This window comes from Pantherophis guttatus, chromosome 3, assembly GCF_059756535.1.
Source record: "Pantherophis guttatus breed Tessera chromosome 3, ASM5975653v1, whole genome shotgun sequence".
NCBI lineage: Eukaryota > Metazoa > Chordata > Lepidosauria > Squamata > Colubridae > Pantherophis > Pantherophis guttatus.
In genome coordinates, this window is record NC_142065.1 from 209,335,134 (window position 1) to 209,355,124 (window position 19,991).

Sequence of the window (19,991 nt, forward strand, 5' to 3'; positions counted from 1 at the left end):
AAAGCCTTGGGGAAGCTGGACAACCGGGAAGGAAGCTCTCCTCGAACCCGACCTCCTTTCTGAATCCCCAAACCTGGTCGGGCCGGGGGTGGGGGTGGGGGTGGGTGGAGGAGGCAGTGGCGGAGTATGGGGAGCGCCCAATCCCCGGGGGCAGGTGCTGGGGTCGCTCTTCGCCCTTTCCTCCTCCGCCCTCGGTTCCCTTCAACCTCTCCTCTGGCTTAACTCAACTTTTGAAAGACTTGCTCCACTAGGGAAGAGGCTGGAGCGGGGAGGGGGGAAGGCGGGGAAGGGAGGCGGGAGAGCCCGAAGGGAGAGAGAGAGAGAGAGAGAGAGAGAGAGAGAGAGAGAGAGAGAGAGAGAGAGAGAGAGAGAGAGAGAGAGTGCCGCCCCTCTCGACTGGCCCTGCCTGGCTGGCTGGCTGGCTGGCTGGCTGGCTGGCGCTGGGGCCGCTGAACAAAAGAAACCCTCCGGTGGAAGGTTTGGCTCGGGAAAGAAAGCGACTTCGGCGGAGCTGGGGGGACTGATTCCGCCCGGGGCCGTTCGTTCTTTCGTTCGTTCGTTCGTTCGTTCGTTCGTTCGGCCTGCCCGCCTGCAGCCACCTCGGCGGAGGGCGAGGCAACGTTCATCGATCAGACCAGCTGCTGGGGCGTCCGCCGAGACAGGTGCGCGTGCGGGAGCTTCGATTCGGGAGGTTGCATTCTGCAGAAGGGCTGGGGCCCCCTCCCTCCCTCCCTCCCTCCCTCCTTCCCCAAAGGAGAGAAAGGGAGGAGAGAGAACAGCGAGGAGGAGGAGAGGAGGAGGAGGAGGAGGAGGAGGGCGCTTGGAGTCGCTTGCAAAGCGAGTGATGGCCCGCTGACCTCCCCCCTCCCCGCCGCCTCCGCCCCTTTCCTTTCCTTTCCTTTCCTTTCCTTTCCTTTCCTTTCCTTTCCTTTCTTCCTTTCCTTTCCTTTCCTTTCCTTTCCTTTCCTTTCTTCCTTTCCTTTCCTTTCCTTTCCTTTCCTTTCCTTTCTTCCTTTCCTTTCCTTTCCTTTCCTTTCCTTTCCTTTCCTTTCTTCCTTTCCTTTCCTTTCTTCCTTTCCTTTCCTTTCCTTTCCTTTCCTTTCCTTTCTTCCTTTCCTTTCCTTTCCTTTCCTTTCCTTTCCTTTCTTCCTTTCCTTTCCTTTCCTTTCGCAGGCGACAGCAACGAGGGAAGGGCTGGTCTGAATCCCGCAGCGGCTTTCCGGGGCTCCCTGCTGGGAGAAAGAAGACACCAACATTAGGGGCGCGGGAGAGGGAGGGTTCGCTGGCCCCCACCCCGATTGCCCTCCCCTCCCCTTCGCCCGGGAAGTCTGGAGGAATCCGAGCGTTTGCAAGGAGTGAGCAGCTCCAGCAGGCTTCCCAGGAGCGAAGGGAAGACTCGCCTCTCGCCTCCCTTTTCCAGCCTCCGCCTTCCCCAGGATCGAGACCGTGGGGCATGAAGGGCGCGGGGGCAGGCAGCAGGGGTGGAGACAGCCTCTCCCCTCCGGGTCGACTCGGGCTCCAGTCTCAGAGTTGAGATTAGAGTAGGGAGGTGTAAACCGTGGCTTGATTCAGGGGACATACCACCACCGCCCCCCTCTCTACAACCCATCCTCCCCGGCTCACTGAACCAGAAACCGGAGCCTTTGCCAGTCCCGGGGAAGGCACGCACCCACCCACCCACCCTCTCGTCTCCCATCCACCCACCTTGTCTGGCGGGGGAAGAAAGAAGAAGCTGGACTCCTCGCCCGCCGAGTCTTCTTTGGGCTCCTTGGCTTGAGATCCACGGCCTCGTTGTCTCAGGCTCTGGCCCCGCCCCCTGAGCCGGCCCCGCCCCCCTCTGTTCTGGGTTTCAAATCCGGCTCTGTAGGCGGGAGGCGCCTCCCAGGTTCATCCAAAGGCGTGGTGCCTTGGTAGGTTGGTGGGGAGACGATGTCCTCCTCTCCCTTCATTGCCTGTCCGCGTAGCCAAGTGGAGGAGGGGGATTCTGGGCTGTTTCGGGTTGGCCGCTGGACAAAGATCTGCAGAAGGTGCCACCTGGTCTCCTCCTACCTCCGCTGCCTGATCTTTCGCAGCCCCGAAGCGGAAAGTCAATGGCACTTTGCTTACTCCGCGTTTCAAACTTGCCAACCGTAGGATTGGCTGCAAACTCATGGAACCGGGCTCAGAAGAGTAAATCTGAAGTTGTCTACTTCAAGATAAGTGAACAGTTACCTAGACTAATCTGTCTATGGGGAGTCTCAGTCATCCAGGTCAGGAGTCTCCAACCTTGGCGACTTTAAGCCTGGCGGACTTCAACTCCCAGAATTACCCAGCCAGCTTTGCTTTGCTGGCTGGGTAATTCTGAGAGCTTTGTTGTCTGGGTAATTCTGGGAGTTGAAGTCCGCCAGGCTTAAAGTCGTCAAGTTGGAGACCCCTGATCCAGGTCATGGTTGCCCCAAAGATGCTTTTTCAAAAGGCAACTGGACTTTCTTTGAAGACTTCTGGCTTCTCATCCACAAAGCTTCTTCAGTTAAACATCTTCAAAGAAAGTTGCCTCTTGAAAAAAGCACCTTTGAGATATGTAGATTTTCTGAAACTGCAGGCTCAAGGAATGGAAGGACCTACTGTTGCTCTGGAATCTGGATGAACTTCAAATCCAGTTTCCTCTCTTCCTCAGTAGTGCTTGTGTGTTCAGTCACACTCACACCTCAGTTACAAAGACGACATTCACTGAAACCACCAAAGAATCCACATTATTGGGCGAGAAAGTAGTTTCAAAATTCTTGGTTTGCAACTAATCTTCAGTTTTAATCGAGGGCGAGTTATTTTATTTATTTGCTTATTTGATAAACCAGTTTGCATATCTCTTATTCATTGTTTCCTTGTGCATTTACTCTGCTGGTTGGTAACACAACACCAATATCCTTAACATACACGTCATATTTCTTAACCACCCATTCCCCCTTGGAGAGCGGCTCTGGGTTGTCTTACGTTCTACAAAATAATCAAATTTCCGAAGATTTGCATCCTTCCTTTCAAAGTTAAGGCATGAAAGCAATTTGTGTGTGTGAGAGAGAAGGAGACCACAAAAGTCAAGCAAGAGGACACAAAGAAGCTGCAGTTCCATCCAGTGTCTCAAAATTAAAGCACTGAACAAGACGAAATTGTCACCTCTTAGGATTACACACAAGGAAGGAGGAAAACATGTTTTCTAACAGGTTTGTGCGTATCCGTTGCTCACATCTTGAAAAGCCAAAACTGGTGGTAGCTACTTCTGCCGAGGTTCTGCTTGGTGGCAGACCTGAATCTCCCAACCTTAATTGTGTGAAACACCCATTAGGATGCTGGTAAGGGCAAAGAAACAAGGCTGTAGGGAAATATCACAGCCCAAATTCATATTTACACATTACTAAAAAAAATAATAATCCTATTTTCCAAAGCACCTGAAGGCCAGAGAAGGAACAATGGATGGAAACTGAACCAGGAGAGATTCAAACTAGAAATAAGGAGAAATTTTCTGGCAGTGAGAACAATCAACCCATGGAACAGAAGTTGCCTTCAGAAGTTGTGGGAGCTTCATCACTGGAGGCTTTCAAGAAGAGACTGGACTGCCATCTGTCAGGAATGGTACAGGGTCTCCTGCTTGGGCTGGGGGTTGGACTAGATGACCTACAAGATCCATTCCAACTCTGTTAATCTGTAAAAAAAAAAAAAGAAAGAAAGAAAGAAACACAATTGAGCTAATTTATTTATTTATTTTTTAATTTGATTTATATGCCGCCCTTCTCCGGAGACTCAGGGCAGCTTACAATGCGTTAAGCAATAGCCTTCATAGTTTTGTATATTTATAGAAAGTCAGCTTATTGCCCCCACAAACTGGGTCCTCAATTTACCTACCTTATAAAGGATGGAAGGCTGAGTCAACCTTGAGCCTGGCAAGATTCGAACTTACTAATTGCAGACAGCTGGAGTTAAATTACAATGCATTAGTCTGCTGAGCTATCCATAAATTTATGGGTTTCTATGTGTTGTTTACATGTGTGTGAGAGACCCTGCTCCGTGAAAACAAACAAGTAGGATCTATTTTAATTTGCCTTATAAAACAAGCGGGTGCTATTTCAACTCTATTGTTGCTCATGCAGATGTGACATTTTAATCCTAGGTTGGATCAGCAGGGATAGTGGTTGACTGCTTGGTCTCTTCTTCAGGCCCTCAGAAAGAGTCCTGTTTCTTTATTTTTAAGAATGAGTGTTTAAGCTTGCATTTTTGCCAGTCTTCCCCCTGTTGTTGTTTTTTTTTCTCTTTGCATTTTGCCTTCCAGGTCGTAAGACTATGAGTAGGAATTCTCTTGATTTGGTTGACCAGACTAGAGGCAACCTACTCTGGGAGATCTTTCAAGGGACATGAGTAGAGCAGCGCCTCCAAATTTGGCCATCTTAAGACTTGTGGACTTCAACTCCCAGAATTCTGTGGATTTCAGAATTCTGTCAACTCCCAGAATTCTGTGGACTTCAACTCCCAGAATCCATGCTGGCTGGGGGATTCTGGGAATTGGGAAGTCCACAAATCTTAATGTTGCCAAGTTTGGAGGCCCCCGGAGTAGAGACAACCTACTCTGGGGGATCTTCCAAGTGAACAGTAGAATGTTTCACAAACGAAGGCAATGTTTAGAATAATGTTTGAACCAATCCAACAGAATGATCCGTAACAAGTAATTTTCCCCATGCAATACAAAGATTATAGCTTCAGAGAGTGGATTAGGGATGCCACTAAGCATGGCACTGAAGTTGTGTTTGCACACCAGCTTTACACCTCGCAACTGCATTGACACAACTTTGAATGTTTCTTCATCCTACGTTTGAAGTTCAGCTGGTTAGGTGAATGACTCCCTTGCTTGCTTTATACAGTAGTTCTGGATATCGTCAACCCCAGGAAATGAGCCATGGTGCAATCTCATTAGTCACCCCTCTTGTTCGAGGACCATCCCAATAGACAAGATCACATGAAAAGTGGTGTCCAGCATGGCGGTTTTTCCCACTTATTTGCAGGTTAATTAATGAAAACCATCCGAATTTATTTTCATGAAGTTGCGAGCCTCTCAGATTCGCCTGGAACCATAACACAAATGGCATATACAGTACATGTGCTAAGCAAACGTAAGTTTTGGTTTCCATGTCTGAAACCAAAAAGTTCTTGAGACATTCTTGAAGTCGTGAAGTTGAGGTTGTCTTCTTGAAGTTCAACTTGAAATTGTAGTTGAGTTCTTGGAAGTTTTGGAGGCTCCATCACCGGACACTTTTAAGAAAGAGACTGGACAGCCACTTGTCTGGAATGGTATACGTCTCCTGTGTGAGCAGAGGGTTGGACTAGAAGACCTCCAAGGTCCCTTCCAACTCTGTTATTCAGAGATAGTCTTCCTGCAAGGTTCTGAGGCCCTGGAGTGTAAAAATATAATATCCATTATAAAAGCCTTTCCTTTCCTTCATGTCTTTAGTCTGTTATGCATTTGGTTTTGGAACAAAAATTGAGTAGTTTATAGGAAATTGGTTGTGGTATCAACATTGATTCTACGCAAATAGCATCCCAGTCTGAATTCTTTCATCCCTGTTCTTTTTCTGGCTTCCACAGAACAAGTTTTCGACACCGGAGATTTTTTTTGTGTGTAAACTCACAGAACAGGCACCAGTTATAAAATGATCAGATCACAAAGTTGGAAGGAGCCTTAGAGATCCTTCAGTCTCATCCTCTGTCCAATGCAGCGTCCCTCACAATAACTTTCATAAGCTTATAGATGAAGTGTTAAGCGTACACCTGGGATTTACCCATTTTTCTCCATTATTATTTTTTTTTTTTACATGACTTGGACAATTCACCAACATTGCTCCATTAATTATCTCATGCAATCAATCCAGCATCTACTTTATGATGGTGTTGCTGTGATAAGAAGAAAATTAACGGAAAGAAGCATAGATTCTGCTATGAGTGCCTGCAGAACAAGAAAACTCGGAAAAATAAATAACTGGAAAGCAAACAAATAAGCAAATTATCCATGTTCAGGCCAGCATCACAGATTACCGTATTTTTCAGAGTATAAGATGCACTAGACTATAAGATGCACCTGCCCTTTTTGGGGAGGAAAAGAAGAAAAAGAAATCTCCCTCTGCCTCTGAGCAATTTTGCCTCGTTGCAGCAAACAGCCTGCTTTACTTTCATTTTCATTTTCAGCATAGCTTGATTAGCACAAGGGGGAAAAAAAATCTGCTCCAGCAATTTTCTTCCTTGCAGCAAGCAGCAGAGGCCGGCAAAACTGCTGAGAGCAAAACAGCTGAGAGTCGGGAGGCCGATCCAATCAACTTGTGCTAATTAGGCTGTGCTGACGCTGAAACGAGCTGTTTCTTCTTGCTGCTTGCTGCAATGAGGTAAATTGATGGGAGGCAGAGGCCAAAGGATGGGGGCCAGTGGGTGGGCGGAGCTACATTCGGTGCACCTAAATTTTCACCCCCTTTTAGGGGGGGGGAAAGGTGTGTCTTATACTCCAAAAAATACGGTAGGTCCTTTTGAGAAAATAAAATTAGTAGTTCCCTGTGTTAGGAATGTTTCTTACAATTCATACGTGAAACTGTGCTACGCTCAAAATTTGATTTTTAGAGGCCCTATTTTAATTTGTTCTATAATTCATAGGGTTAGTGGAATGCATTATTTACTGTTCGCACTTTCTCTTAATGATGTGAACTATGTTAACCAAGTGTGTTTAGTTTAAAGCTCAATGGAGATGTGTAGATTTTGAGTAGAAAATGTAAAACGAATTCCTAATGAGGTCTTGGAATATAGTAGTTTATCTCAAATGGTTGTTTATCGACCCACTTTGCGCTCTCTGTGCCTGATTTTCTCTTTTATGTGATTTATTTATTATATTCTTTAAAAATATATATAATAAATAACTGAAAAACAATGTTTCTAACATTCTCATCCAAATTATGCTTTAGGTTTCCATGACTGATCTGGTTCTCACAATGCTTCAGACATGCTTCTTTCCTTTCCCTTAGAAAAAAATAAGAATATGAAATAGAATGTATCATCTTCATTCAATGACTCCATAATCCCTTGCGGGGTGGAGTCTGGGCAACTGAATGGAGCTAGCAGAGTGTTTTAATGGCCGGATGCTCTTCCTATCACCCATGCAGAGTTTTGTTCAGTAGATATATTCTGTCGTGCCCAGAGAGAGAAATATCTGCCTCTACCTAGGATCGAACTCACAGCCTTCTGATTGTGAGGCGAGAGCTCCGCCTCTAGGCCGCCGCACCGTACTGCACCACTCCATGAAATAGAATGTATATACTACTCAAACTCCTATGTCTGTTTGTAACCTTTAATCGAGGGCACCAGTGTATCATAAAACAATTCCTGAACCAAGGTATCTCAAAGGGGCTAAATTACAAAATGCACCCAAGCTACAGGACCCTTTACTCAAATGGGATGGTGATTTGGAAAAGTTGTGGCTGCTTCAGCACCACAGCTGCAGTCATGTGATCATCATTTCCAACACTCCTGGCTTGACAGCTTCTCACAAGTCAATGGGAAAGCCGGCAGGAAGCCTAAATTACTCAGTCATGATCGCCAATGTTCCCTGCCAGCTTCCCACAAGCAAAAAGTCATTGGAGAAGCCAGCAGGAAGCTGCAAGTCCAAGACCAGCAGGCAGGTAAGTGGCTGTTGCTGAGTTTGGGGAGATCAAGAGGTATATGAGTGGGGGGTGAGGGTCAGGAAGCATGCACCGTCGTGTGTGAGAGGTTATGGTGCAGATCAGTTAGGATGCAAAAGGCCGCCCAACAGGTGCAGTAAGGATTGGGAAATGCACATGGCTGCAGGTTGGGGAGGTTGTGTGAGGGTGCACGAGCAAACGATGCAGCACAAACACACAGAGCGACTGAGGGGAGGTTGCACAGGTGAGGAAAACTTACCTGAGTAACTTGCATCTGTCTGGCTTCCCGATTGACTTTTTCCCTTCTCCCTGCAAAGACAGACATTGTCCATGCGGTTTCATATTGTCCCTACAACTTTGCAGTTTCATTAGCCTTTTGACAGAAGATAGCAGGGGCTGAATCTCATCCGATCCCATCCCTTTCAAACACCTGTTGCCCCAACAAGAAGGTGGGTCAGAACTGAAATGGAGATGGGAAATGAAGCATCTAGACACTTGGCTTTCTCCAACTTGTCAACTTTTAAGATGGGTAGACTTCAAGACTTCCCCAGCCAGCCATGGATTTAAAGTCCACCTATCAGAATAGAATAGAATAGAATAGAATAGAATAGAAGAGAAGAGAAGAGAAGAGAAGAGAAGAGAAGAGAAGAGAAGAGAAGAGAAGAAAAAGGAAAAAGGAAAAAGGAAAAAGGAAAAAGGAAAAGAAAAGAGAATAGAATAGAATAGAATAGAATAGAATAGAATAGAATAGAATAGAACAGAACAGAACAGAATAGAATAGAAAAAAAGAAAAGAAAAGAAAGTAAAAAGGAAAAGAAAAGAGAATAGAACAGAACAGAACAGAACAGAACAGAATAGAATAGAATAGAATAGAATAGAATAGAATAGAATAGAATAGAATAGAATAGAATAGGAGTGGAATGGAGTGGAGTGGAGTGGAGTGGAATGGAATGGAATGGAATGGAATAGAATAGAATAGAATAGAATAGAATAGAATAGAATAGAATAGAATAGAATAGAATAGAATAGAATAGAATAGAATAGAATTCTTTATTGACCAAGTGTGATTGGACACACAAGGAATTTGTCTTCGGTGCATAAGCTCTTAGTGTACATAAAAGATACATTCATCAAGAATCATAAGATACAGCACTTAGTGATAGTCATACGATACTAAATAAGCGATCAAATCATACTAGGAAACTAAATAAAACATTATAAATTGTAAAGATACAAGTAACAAGGTTATAGTCATAAGTGAGAGGAGATAGGTAATAGGAAGGATGAGAAGAAGAATAGTAATGCAGTCTTAGTAAATAGTTTGACAGTGCTGCAGGAATGAGTTGTTTAGCAGAGTGATGGTTTTCAGGAAAAAACTGTCCTTGTGTCTAGTTGTTCTGGTGTGCAGTGCCCTATAGCTTCGTTTTGAGGGTAGAAGTTGAAACAATTTATGTCCAGGATGTGAAGGGTCTATAGATATTTAGTTGACAGGTTTGGGAAACATCAATCCAGCCCAAGTCTATTTGCAGAGGGTAAGATCTCTCTACAACAGGGGTGTCGAACTCAAGGTAAAGAGCCTTGGTAGTACAGTGCTCTAAGGCACCCTGTTATTAAGCTGGTTATTAAGACCAGATGCCTGCAATTACTGCAGGTTCGAATCTTGCCAAGGCTCAAGGTTGACTCAGCCTTCCATCCTTTCTAAGGTAGGTAAATTGAGGACCCAGATTGTGGGGGCAATAGGCTGACTTTGTATAAATATACAAAAGTATGAAGGCTATTGCTTAATGCATTGTAAGCCGCCCTGAGTCTCCGGAGAAGGACGGCATATAAATCAATTTTTTTTTTTTAAAAAAAAGGTCTGGCCCACGGGGCTGTCCTGGATACAGCCAAGGACACACACACACACACGGGGTGCCTCTGCTAGTGAAAACAGAGCTCTGCTTTTGCTGGCAGAGGGCTAGCAAAACAAACTAAAAGCAAAACAAAAGGAGAAATGAAAGAAGGGACAGGAAAGGGGAAAGAGGAAAGACAAAGAAAAAGAAGGGAAGATGGGAAGAGAGCAAGGAAGGAAAAATAAGGAAAGTGGGGAAGGAGAAGAAAGGAGAATGAAGAGGGAAAGAAAAAGAAGAAAAGGAAGGAAGGAAGGCAGGGAAGGAAGGAAGGAAGGAAGGAAGGAAGGAAGGAAGGAAGGAAGGAAGGAAGGAAGGAAGAAAGGAAGGAAGGAAGGAAGGAAGGAAGATTATAATGAGAGGGAGGGAGGGTCTGAGAGAAGTCCTGCCTTAGCACTTGGCCACCACAGGTGCCCCTGACACGAGTGTCGTTGAGCTGGCCATGCCCACCCCAGCCATGCCTATACCAACCCATCCCCGAGGTCAAACACAACCCTGATGCTCTAAAACTTGGCCTTGACTAATAAGAGGAACAGTAAACCATTCAACAAGTAACCAGTTCGATCTACTTTAGCCCCCAAACAGCCGTAAGACAATTTCAAGCTAAAGCTAGGCACTTTTGAAGAGTTTGGCTCATTTATTTGGGTTAGCCTGTTTCAAAGGCACACCACCTGGCCACACGACATAGTTAAATGTGTGGTGTGCCAAGAGCCAGTCAATACCCGATACACATTTACTGAGTCACAGTCACGCAAACCATGCGACTTAATATTTTCTCATGGCAAGTTCCCCCAGACAGAAAGGAAAGGTTTGCCATATGCCAATGTTTTCAGTGCCTCAAATTATTTCTCTTCTCCATTCCTCGGCTACTAGGTAGGGATGCATTAATAAAACATTACAAAAAGCATCCGTTTTGGTGTTAATTGTTGCCTATCTTTTTTCACTTAGTTCTAAAAGCCGGTGTATCCCTAATCGATAAATGCAGTGCATTTATCAAACACCGCGCTATAAATAAAAATCCATTACCATAATGCATAAAATAGCGGTTTGGAATGACTTTTGCACAGTGTTTTAAGAAGATGTGCACGTTACTAAAAGACTACACTAAAGTTAATCCCGGAGTAGTTGGATATAGCGTCACTTTAACTGCGATTTTTAGAGTGAGCAGACCTAGAACCTAGAATATAGAATAATAGAGTTAGGACCTTGGAGGCAGAGGTGAAATTCAATTTTTTTTACTACTGGTTCTGTGGGCGTGGCTTGGTGGGCGTGGCAGGGGAAGGATACTGCAAAATCCCCATTCCCTCCTCACTCCTGGGGGAAGGATATTGCAAAATCTCCATTCCCACCCCACTCTGGGGCCACCCAGAGGTGGTATTTGCCAGGTCTCTGAACTACTCAAAATTTCCGCTACCGGTTCTCCAGAACCTGTCAGAACCTGCTGGATTTCACCCCTGCTTGGAGGTCTCTTTTTGAAACCCTTCAGTGATGAAGCACCCACAACTTCTGAAGGCAAGCTATTCCATTGGTTGATTGCTCTCACCTTTAGGTAATTTCTTCTTAATTCTAGGTTGCTTCTCTTGGTTAGTTTCCAACCATCATTTCACGTTTTGCCTTCTAGTGCTTTGGAAAATAGTTTGACTGCCTCATCTTCCCATGTGTCCATCCCTCCAAGATAGAAACATGAGAAGTGGAGAAGGATAAATGAATGGGGATGTGTTAGTTGAAATTCAGGGACTGAAATCTGTTATGCTGACCCAAAATTCATGATTTAGACAAGAATTCAGGGCAGATAAAGGCAGCGGTAGGTTTCACATTTTGTTACTACCAGTTCGCCATGTGTGCGTGCCCGATTTGTGAGCGCGCCGGCCTTCCACACATGCGCCCAACCTTCCGCGCATACCAGTGGTAGGTTGCTCCCGGTTCGAACCGGTAGTAAAAATTTGTAGTAGTTTGGAGAACCAGTAATAACATTGGCTGGCCACGCCCCCAAACCAGTCCCCGGCCTGGTCGTTGCTCGCTAACCCCGCCCACCTCATCAGAGGCACTTTTTTTTTTTAACTTTTAAAAGCATTTTTCCTACAACCTCTTCGGCCGAAAAAATGCTTTTAGAAGTAAAAAAAAAAAGCCTCTGATGATCGTGCGGCTCAGCTGGGATCGTCAGAGGCTTTTAAAAGCATTTTTCCTACAACCTCTTCGGCCGAAAAAATGCTTTTAAAAGTAAAAAAAAAAAAGCTTCTGATGATCGCTAGGCTCAGCTGGGATCGCCAAAAGCTTTTAAAAGCATTTTTCCTACAACTTCTTCGGCCGAAAAAATGCTTTTAAAAGTAAAAAAAAAAAGCCTCTGATGATCGTGCGGCTCAGCTGGGATCGTCAGAGGCTTTTAAAAGCATTTTTTCCTACAACATCTTCGGCCGAAAAAATGCTTTTAAAAGTAAAAAAAAAGCCTCTGATGATCGCGCGGCTCAGCTGGGATTGTCAGAGGCTTTTAAAAGCATTTTCCCTACAACCTCTTTGGCCGAAAAAATGCTTTTAAAAGTAAAAAAAAAGGCCTCTGATGATCATGCAGCTCAGCTGGGATCGTCAGAAGCTTTTAAAAGCATTTTTCCTACAACCTCTTTGGCTGAAGAGGTTGTAGGGAAAAAAATGCGGTTCGAATCCCTAGTGCCCACATAACGGGGTGAGCTCCAGTTCTTTGTCCCAGCTTTTGCCAAACTAGCAGTTTGAAATCACGTAAAAAATGTAAGTAGAAAAATAGGGACCACCTTTGGTGGGAAGGTAACAGCGTTCCGTGCACCTGTGGAGTTTAGAGTCCCGCCCCCTAGAGTCAGGAACGACTCGCACATGTGCGAGGGGAATCTTTACCTTTACCTTACTTTAAGATGAGCGGACTATAGTGTCCAAATAGCTGGGCATAATGGAGTTATCATTAGAGATATAGAATTAAAATCACGTGAAGTATTAGTACCTCTTCATAAACCCTTAGTAAGACCACAGCTGGAATCCTGCATCCAGTTTTGGTCACCACATTACAAAAAAGTTGTTGAGACTTTGGAAAAAGTGCAAAGAAGAACAACTGGGATGATTGAAGTCCTAGAGACCAAAACATATGAAGAAGAATTGTAGGAACTGGGTATGGCCAGTCTAGAGAAAAGAAGAACTAGGGGTGACATGTTGGCAGTGTTCCAATTTTTGAGGGGCTGCCACAAAGAAGAGGGGGTCAATTTATTTTCCAAAGCACCTGAAGGCAAGACAAGAAACAATGGGTGGAAACTGATCAAGGAGAGAAGCAACCTGGAATTGAGGAGAAACTTCCTAACAGTGAGAACAATTTACCAATGGAACAGCTTGCCTCTAGAGCAGTGGTTCTCTTCCCCCCCTCTTCTTCTTCTCCCTACTTCCTCTTCCTTTCTCCTTCTCCTCCTCTCTTCCTCCCTCCCTTACCCTCACTCCTACTCTAATTTTCTTTCCCTTCCTTCATCCCTCTCTATTGCTGTATCCTTTTATGCATATGGACTACTCAGGGGGCTGAAAAAATTATTTTTGACTGGTCCTCGCACTTTTGACCAGTCCTCGAACTTACGACTGTCCTCACAATTTACGTTTTTGCCCTATCTTGTCACCATGGTGAAGAGAAGCAGTTGTGAAATGAGTGACACGGTTGTTAAGAATGCTACAATGGGCATAAATGATGACCTGTCATAACTGCGAAGACCGGTCAAAAGTGCGAGGACCTGTCAGAAATCACTTTTTTCAGCCCTCTGGGTAGTCCTTTTGTGCACAGGGACTACTCAGAGGGCTGAAAAAGTTATTTTTGACTGGTCCTCGCACTTTTCACCAGTCCTCGAATTTACGAGTGTCCTCACATTTTACGTTTTTTGCCCTATCTTATCATCATGTTGAAGAGAAGCAGTTGTGAAATGAGGGACATGGTTGTTAAGAATGCTGCACAGGCATAAATGTGAGGATGGTCATAAGTGTGAGGACCAGTCAAAAGTCCGAGGACCTGTCAGAAGTGATTTTTTTCCAGTTCTATTCTGATTGATTGATTGATTGATTGATTGATTGATTGATTGATTGATTGAGTTATAATCCATCTGGAGGATACCATGATGGTGCAATCAAGACAAGAGTAGATAAACCAGTGATGTGACTTGGTGGGAACCTTTCACACGAGACTTTTTTTCTCGACTTGGTTGCAAATCCTGTTTTTTTCTCTCACCTCACCTTCCTGCAGTGAAACCCTAAGATGGAAGTTGCACGCCTAGCATTCCTCTGCAACCAGCATCGCTTTGACTCTTTTCGCCCAGTCAATTTCTGATTGATGTCGGCTCTTTCGGATACCCAATAAGGAAGCAGGCGAAGGGAATTGCAGATTGCGATTTCTATAAATAGCCTGCGACACCGGAGTAAAAGTTGTGGCACAGAGATCAATAGCTTGTCGCAAGGAGGTCTCTGGCTGACATCTCCCCCAGGAGGGGGTGGGGGGTGGGAGGATAGAGATGCTGAAGACAATTGATAAATGAGTCGCAAATTCTGCGGGTGTTTGTGTCTATCTAATTAACAAAGGTTGACTAGGATCAATAGCAATGAAGGAGCTGAGCTAAAAATAGAGCTCGGGCTGGAGATGCAACCTGCGGGCAGCAGCTTGGAATGAAAATGTCCTCTTGAATGATGATCCGTTTCGGCCGGGAAAGAATGCTAAATGCTGCAAGGAAGCATTGCAGAAACCCCCCCCCCCCAAAAAAAATAAACGCCCAACGGGAGGGAGAAAAAGCTTGCAACCTCGGTTGGCCTTGGTAGGGTTAGTTATTACAAAACCAGGGCCTCTTCGTTTTTCTGGGAGAATTGTACTGTTGGAAGAAATATCCTTCTGGGTTCTGCTCCAAGTGGGGAAAAAGACACTGGAAACATGGAGACTGCTTGGAAAGATGGTTTAGTGGTGGACAGGATCACATGGCTTGAGTTCCTGAACAGAAAAAGGGAGGAATACAGCGAGTCCACGGTTTTTTATGCTCTTTCTGGCTTTGCATTTCTTGGGGCCCCGAAAGAGTATCCTGATTGGTTGTCAGACTCCCAGGGGGTGGGGGTCTTAGCTAGCCTTGCTGGCTGATGGTCACATGGGCTTCCCAGGTCACATGTGGTGAGTTTCTGCTGCTATTGTGTAGAGGGCTAATCCTATCTTTGTTGGATCTTTGGCAATTCCTACTATGGCTCTGCCTGAAGGAGGCAGATCTTTGTTATGTAGGATAGACTGGCCCAGGCCTTAATGGCCCATTGACAAAGGGTGGGGGCAGGAAGATGGGAGCTGCTTCAAAACATGCTTCTCCATTTCTCATCCAGGGAAATATAATATTCTGTCTTTTTCATATTTCCTAAAATATTTCACTTTTCCAGGAAAGGGGTGGGTGCTAACTTCCTACAGTACCAACCTTGGATATTTCTCTCCCTTTCATGAACTGGATTTATTTTTGTTTTAAGGAGGATTATTTTTTCTGGAATCAAATGTAGAAAGCAGCCCATCAGCCTCAGACAGCTAAAGCACCAAGCTGGCAACAGCAGCAGGGACTTCTTGAATCCTTCCTTTCTCCCCCACCTTAATCCTGGTCCTGTCCATTCCTTGTTCTTTTTCATTTGGGGGGAGGGGGGATCTGTATCTATAATATGCCACTATGTTGTCTTTCTCCACCCCTTTCCTGGAAGAATGAAATATTTTAGGAAATATTAAAAAGGCAGAATATTATGTTTCCCTGGTTGAGAAATGGAGAAACGTGTTTTAAAGACAAAGCAACTCCCATCTTCCTGCCTCCCCTCCTTGGTTAATGGGCCAGAGGCAGAAATTCAGTCTTTGACAATAGGACCCATCTGCAACACAATAGCAACAGAAACTAACACAATGGGACCTATCTAGGAGAGAAACTCACCACATGGCACCTGGGAAGATTACATCAGCCAGCAAGGCTAGCTAAGACCCCCACCCACTGGGAGTCTGACAACCAATCAGGATACTCTTTCTGGGCCCCAGGAAGTTCAAAGCCAGAGAGAGCATAAAACCTGGGGACTCACTGGATCTCGCCCTTTTTCTGTTCAGGAATTCAAACCATGTGATCCTGTCCACCATTAAACCATCTTTCCAAGCAGTCTCCATGTTTCCAGTATCTTTTTCCCCACTTGGAGCAGAACCCAGAAGGATATTTCTTCCTACACTCCCACCCAGGTTAAGATTTCATTTATTTATTCTATTCGTTTAATTAAATTTGTTGGCCGCCCGTCTCTCTGCACGGTGACTCTGGGCACAGCTTACAACCCAGGGGTGAAATCTACTTACCTTCCCAACCGGTTCGGAAGAGCACGCGCCTTGCACGTCACATGCGCTCTTGGACCCTCTGAGCATGTGCAAACCCTTCTGTGCATGCTCAAAGGGTAAAAAACAGGTTACTTCCTGGTTAAAACCAGGAAAAAGAAGTAACAACGACTGGGCGAGTGGGTGGAGCCTCACGCTGCCATCGCTACCGGTTCTCTGAGCCACCAGCCGCCATCGCTACCGGTTCTCTGAGCCACCAGCTGCCATCGCTACCGGTTCTCTGAGCCACCAGCCGCCATCGCTACCAGTTCAGGGTAAAATGAGGATCCAGACTGTTGGGGTAAATATGCTGACTCTGTAAACCGCTTAGAGAAGGCTGTAAAAGCACTATGAAGCGGTATATAAGTGCTATTGCTATTACTAATGTAAAAAACTGCAATCAAATCACAATGAATCACTGTGATTCGATGCAGTTTTAAACATTAGCAATAGCATAACTAAACTAAACTATAACTAAAAGACAGGGAGGAAAGGAGCAAGAACATACAGGGGGAGTTGCTATTAGTCAATCAACCACACTTCCAGTGCGGTACTCCCTCATTGGAGCTCCTGGTCAGTTGGTGGAGCAAGTTCTTCAGGTTCTTGCAGAAGGTCAGAAGGGTTGGAGGAGATCTCACCACAGGGGCAAAGATATTCCAAAGGACAGGAGGTCTTCTCTTGAGTCCTGTCAATCAAAATTCATTAATTGATGGAATCCACCATCCACAATCTCCTCTGCCCGCACAGTTGGGACAGACCTGTCCCATAAGGGTGAGATGATTCCTCAAGTAACCTCAAGAATTCAAAGGATTTCTGAATATATTTTTTTTGGAATGTTTGGACCATATCTTATCCATATCCATATTTTAGCACTCATCCCCACAAAGACCTCAATTGGTGGAGCAAGTTCTTCAGGTTCTTGCAGAAGGTCAGAAGGGTTGGAGGAGATCTCACCATAGGGGCAAAGATATCCCAAAGGACAGGAGGTCTTCTCTTGAGTCCTGTCAACCAAAATTCATTAATTGATGGAATCCACCATCCACAATCTCCTCTGCCCGCACAGTTGGGACAGACTTGTCCCATAAGGGTGAGATGATTCCTCAAGTAACCTCAAGAAGTCAGAGGATTTCTGAATTTTTTTTGGAATGTTTGGACCATATCTTATCCATATCCATATCTTAGCACTCATCCCCACAAAGACCTCAACATGCTTTCCTACCTTCCTCAAGTAATGTTGGTGAGCTAGGTAAGATGAGTGACGTTTTGGGTAGAAAATGATCCTTGAGTGCCTTTCTCCCTTCTGCTCCTACTGTGGGCTACAGTCATTGGCCCCAAAAATACCTCCCATCTGTGGTCTCCAAGTTTGGTTATCTCCTTGCAGACATTTCATTTCATAAACTAGGTAAACATCCTCGGTGTCTCATCCTTCCCAGCTGTTGATAAAGTCAGTTCAAAATAGAGTTGGAAGGGACCTTGGAGGTCTTCTGGTCCAACCTGCTACTCAAGCAGAAGATCCTATACCATTTCAGAGAGGTGGCTGTCCAGTCTCTTCTTTTTTTTTCCATCTCTTTATTTTTAAATTTTTATTATAGTTCAAAAAAAACAAAAAAACAAAAACCCTCAAAAATGTATAATAGTTTTTCTATCATGGTGCAACATCACCAAAATATCCATGTATATATATACCAATAATCAGAAAGTAGAAATAGAAATTATTTACATATTCTTATATACAAATTTACATTTCCAATACTTATTGATTACCATAATTATACCATCATCTATAATTATAATCCAACATTACCCTTTGTCTCTCTCCCATCGATTCTGGATCCAATCATACCACATGTTCCAACTACTATAAAAATCTGAGTCTCTTTTACCCTTGATCAGTTTTGTAAGTCTGTCGGACTCCGCACATTCCATGATTTTACAAATTATTTTTGAGTCCGTTGGTAAGTCCTCATTCTTCCATTCTTGTGCGAATGCCAGTCTCCCTGCAGTGATTATGTGCAGCATCAGATACCATTTAGTCAATCCAATATTTGCGGGTCTAACCCCCAACAGAAAGGTTTCAGTTCCACTCTACAGTGTGTAATTTCAAGCAACCATCGTCGTATTTTCATCCAATATTAAGCTGCCAGCGGACATGTCCACCATTGGTGGAAGTAGGTTCCATTGTTATGCCCACATTTCCAGCACTGTGGAGATGTCCCGGGGAACATTTTAGCTAATCTTGCTGGAGGTAAGCTGGCTGTCCAGTCTCCATTGATGAAGGACCCACAACTTCTGAAGACAAGCTGTTCCATTGGTCATCAGTGATCAGACTTACTTTTTTTGGAAAAGTGCCACATGCATATGACTGCTTGAGCGATCATCATTTGCTCCCTAAAGCTGACAGTGCAGTGCTCACTAAACATAGAAATGACCGACCAGATTTCTCTCCCACCAGGATTGCTCTTAGCAGTTGAGAAGACATTAGCTAATTTCCAATATGTTTGGCGTCAGCTGATAGCACTTGCAATAGCACTTAGGTTTACAGCCCTCTCTAAGTGGTTTACAGAGTCAGCCTATTGCTCCCCAACAATCTGAGTCCTCGTTTTACCAACTTTGAAAAGATGGAAGGCTGAGTCAAACTTGAGCCGATGACAATCGAACCCCTGGCAGTTGGCAGAGTCAGACTGCAATACTGCATTCTAACCACTGTGCACCATGGATGGATGGATGGATGGATGGATGGATGGATGGATGGTGGAAGGAAGGAAGGAAGGAAGGAAGGAAGGAAGGAAGGAAGGAAGGAAGGAAGGAAGGAAGGGCAATAACACTTAGACTTATATACCACTTCACAGTGCTTTACAGCCCTCTCTAAGCAGTTTACAGAGTCAGCCTACAATCTGGGTCCTCATTTTACCCACCTCGGAAGGATAGAAGGCTGAGTCAACCTTGAGCCTGGTGAGCTTTGAACTGCCAAATTGCAGGCAGCTGGCAGGCAGCAGAAGTAGCCTGCAGTACCGCACTCTAACCACTGCGCCACCCAGCTCATATGGACTCCAGTTCCACATCTGAGCATCTTTCCTTTTCTTTTTTTTAATCTTGGATATTCTTCTGTCTGAGATCCAATTTAACCTGGGGAAGGTCGACAATCATTCGATATTTCGAGGTTTGTTGTTCTTGTTGCTATAGCTTGGGGTGAAACTGTAGGAAAAGGAGTGGCAGAACCTGGGGGTGGAGTGAAAAGGGGGATCAGCCTAGCATCCGTACGTAGCCACAAGTGAATGAAGTCCAACTCCCCATGAGTGCCAGTGACCCTTATCTAAGCAGAGGCCAACTGTTAGTTGAGAAGGTTGCTATGTAGAGCAAGAAATCAGTTCAATTCAAACCTTCACATGTGGACCTGGTCTTTTCAGGCCTGACAGAAACCTTGCTAACATTCAATCAGTTTTTGGGGGTGTCAATGTGAACATCTGGTCCAGCCTGAATTCACTCTCCCATTCTACAGTGTTTCCCCGAAAATAAGACCCTGTCTTATATTTTTTTGAACCCCAAAATAAGTGCTTGGCCTTATTTTCAGGGAGGTCTTATTATTTTGGGGCGTGTGGAGCAAGATGGGGCTTCTCTTGTTGTCTTACCTGATTTCCAGCTCTGTCTCCCTAACGTTAACCAGAGGAAATGGTGGGGACCAGCTACAAATGCATTTAAGCATTTTCAGGGAGGGCTTATTTTCGAGGAGGGCTTATTTTTGGGAGGAGGCTTATTTTAGCACATGCACTCAAAAGCCTGATTGGGCTTATTAGCAGGGGATGTCTTATTTTCAGGGTAACAGGGTATTTTTATTCAACTGTATTGTGTTACGTGTTTTAATTATTATTCCACAGAGCTGGCATGGGGCAGCCGGGATGACATCACATCACAGCTCTCGAGCCAAGTGTCTCCGTGAGAAACAGCATGTAAGACCTGAAAGATTTTATTTGTCAGAGATGGAAAGGGAGGGGGGTCTCATCATAGAACAGCGTGATTTTTTTCCCCTCTTTCTCTCTATCACGGATTCTGCCAAAACTTTCCATGACTGCCGCTGGCATC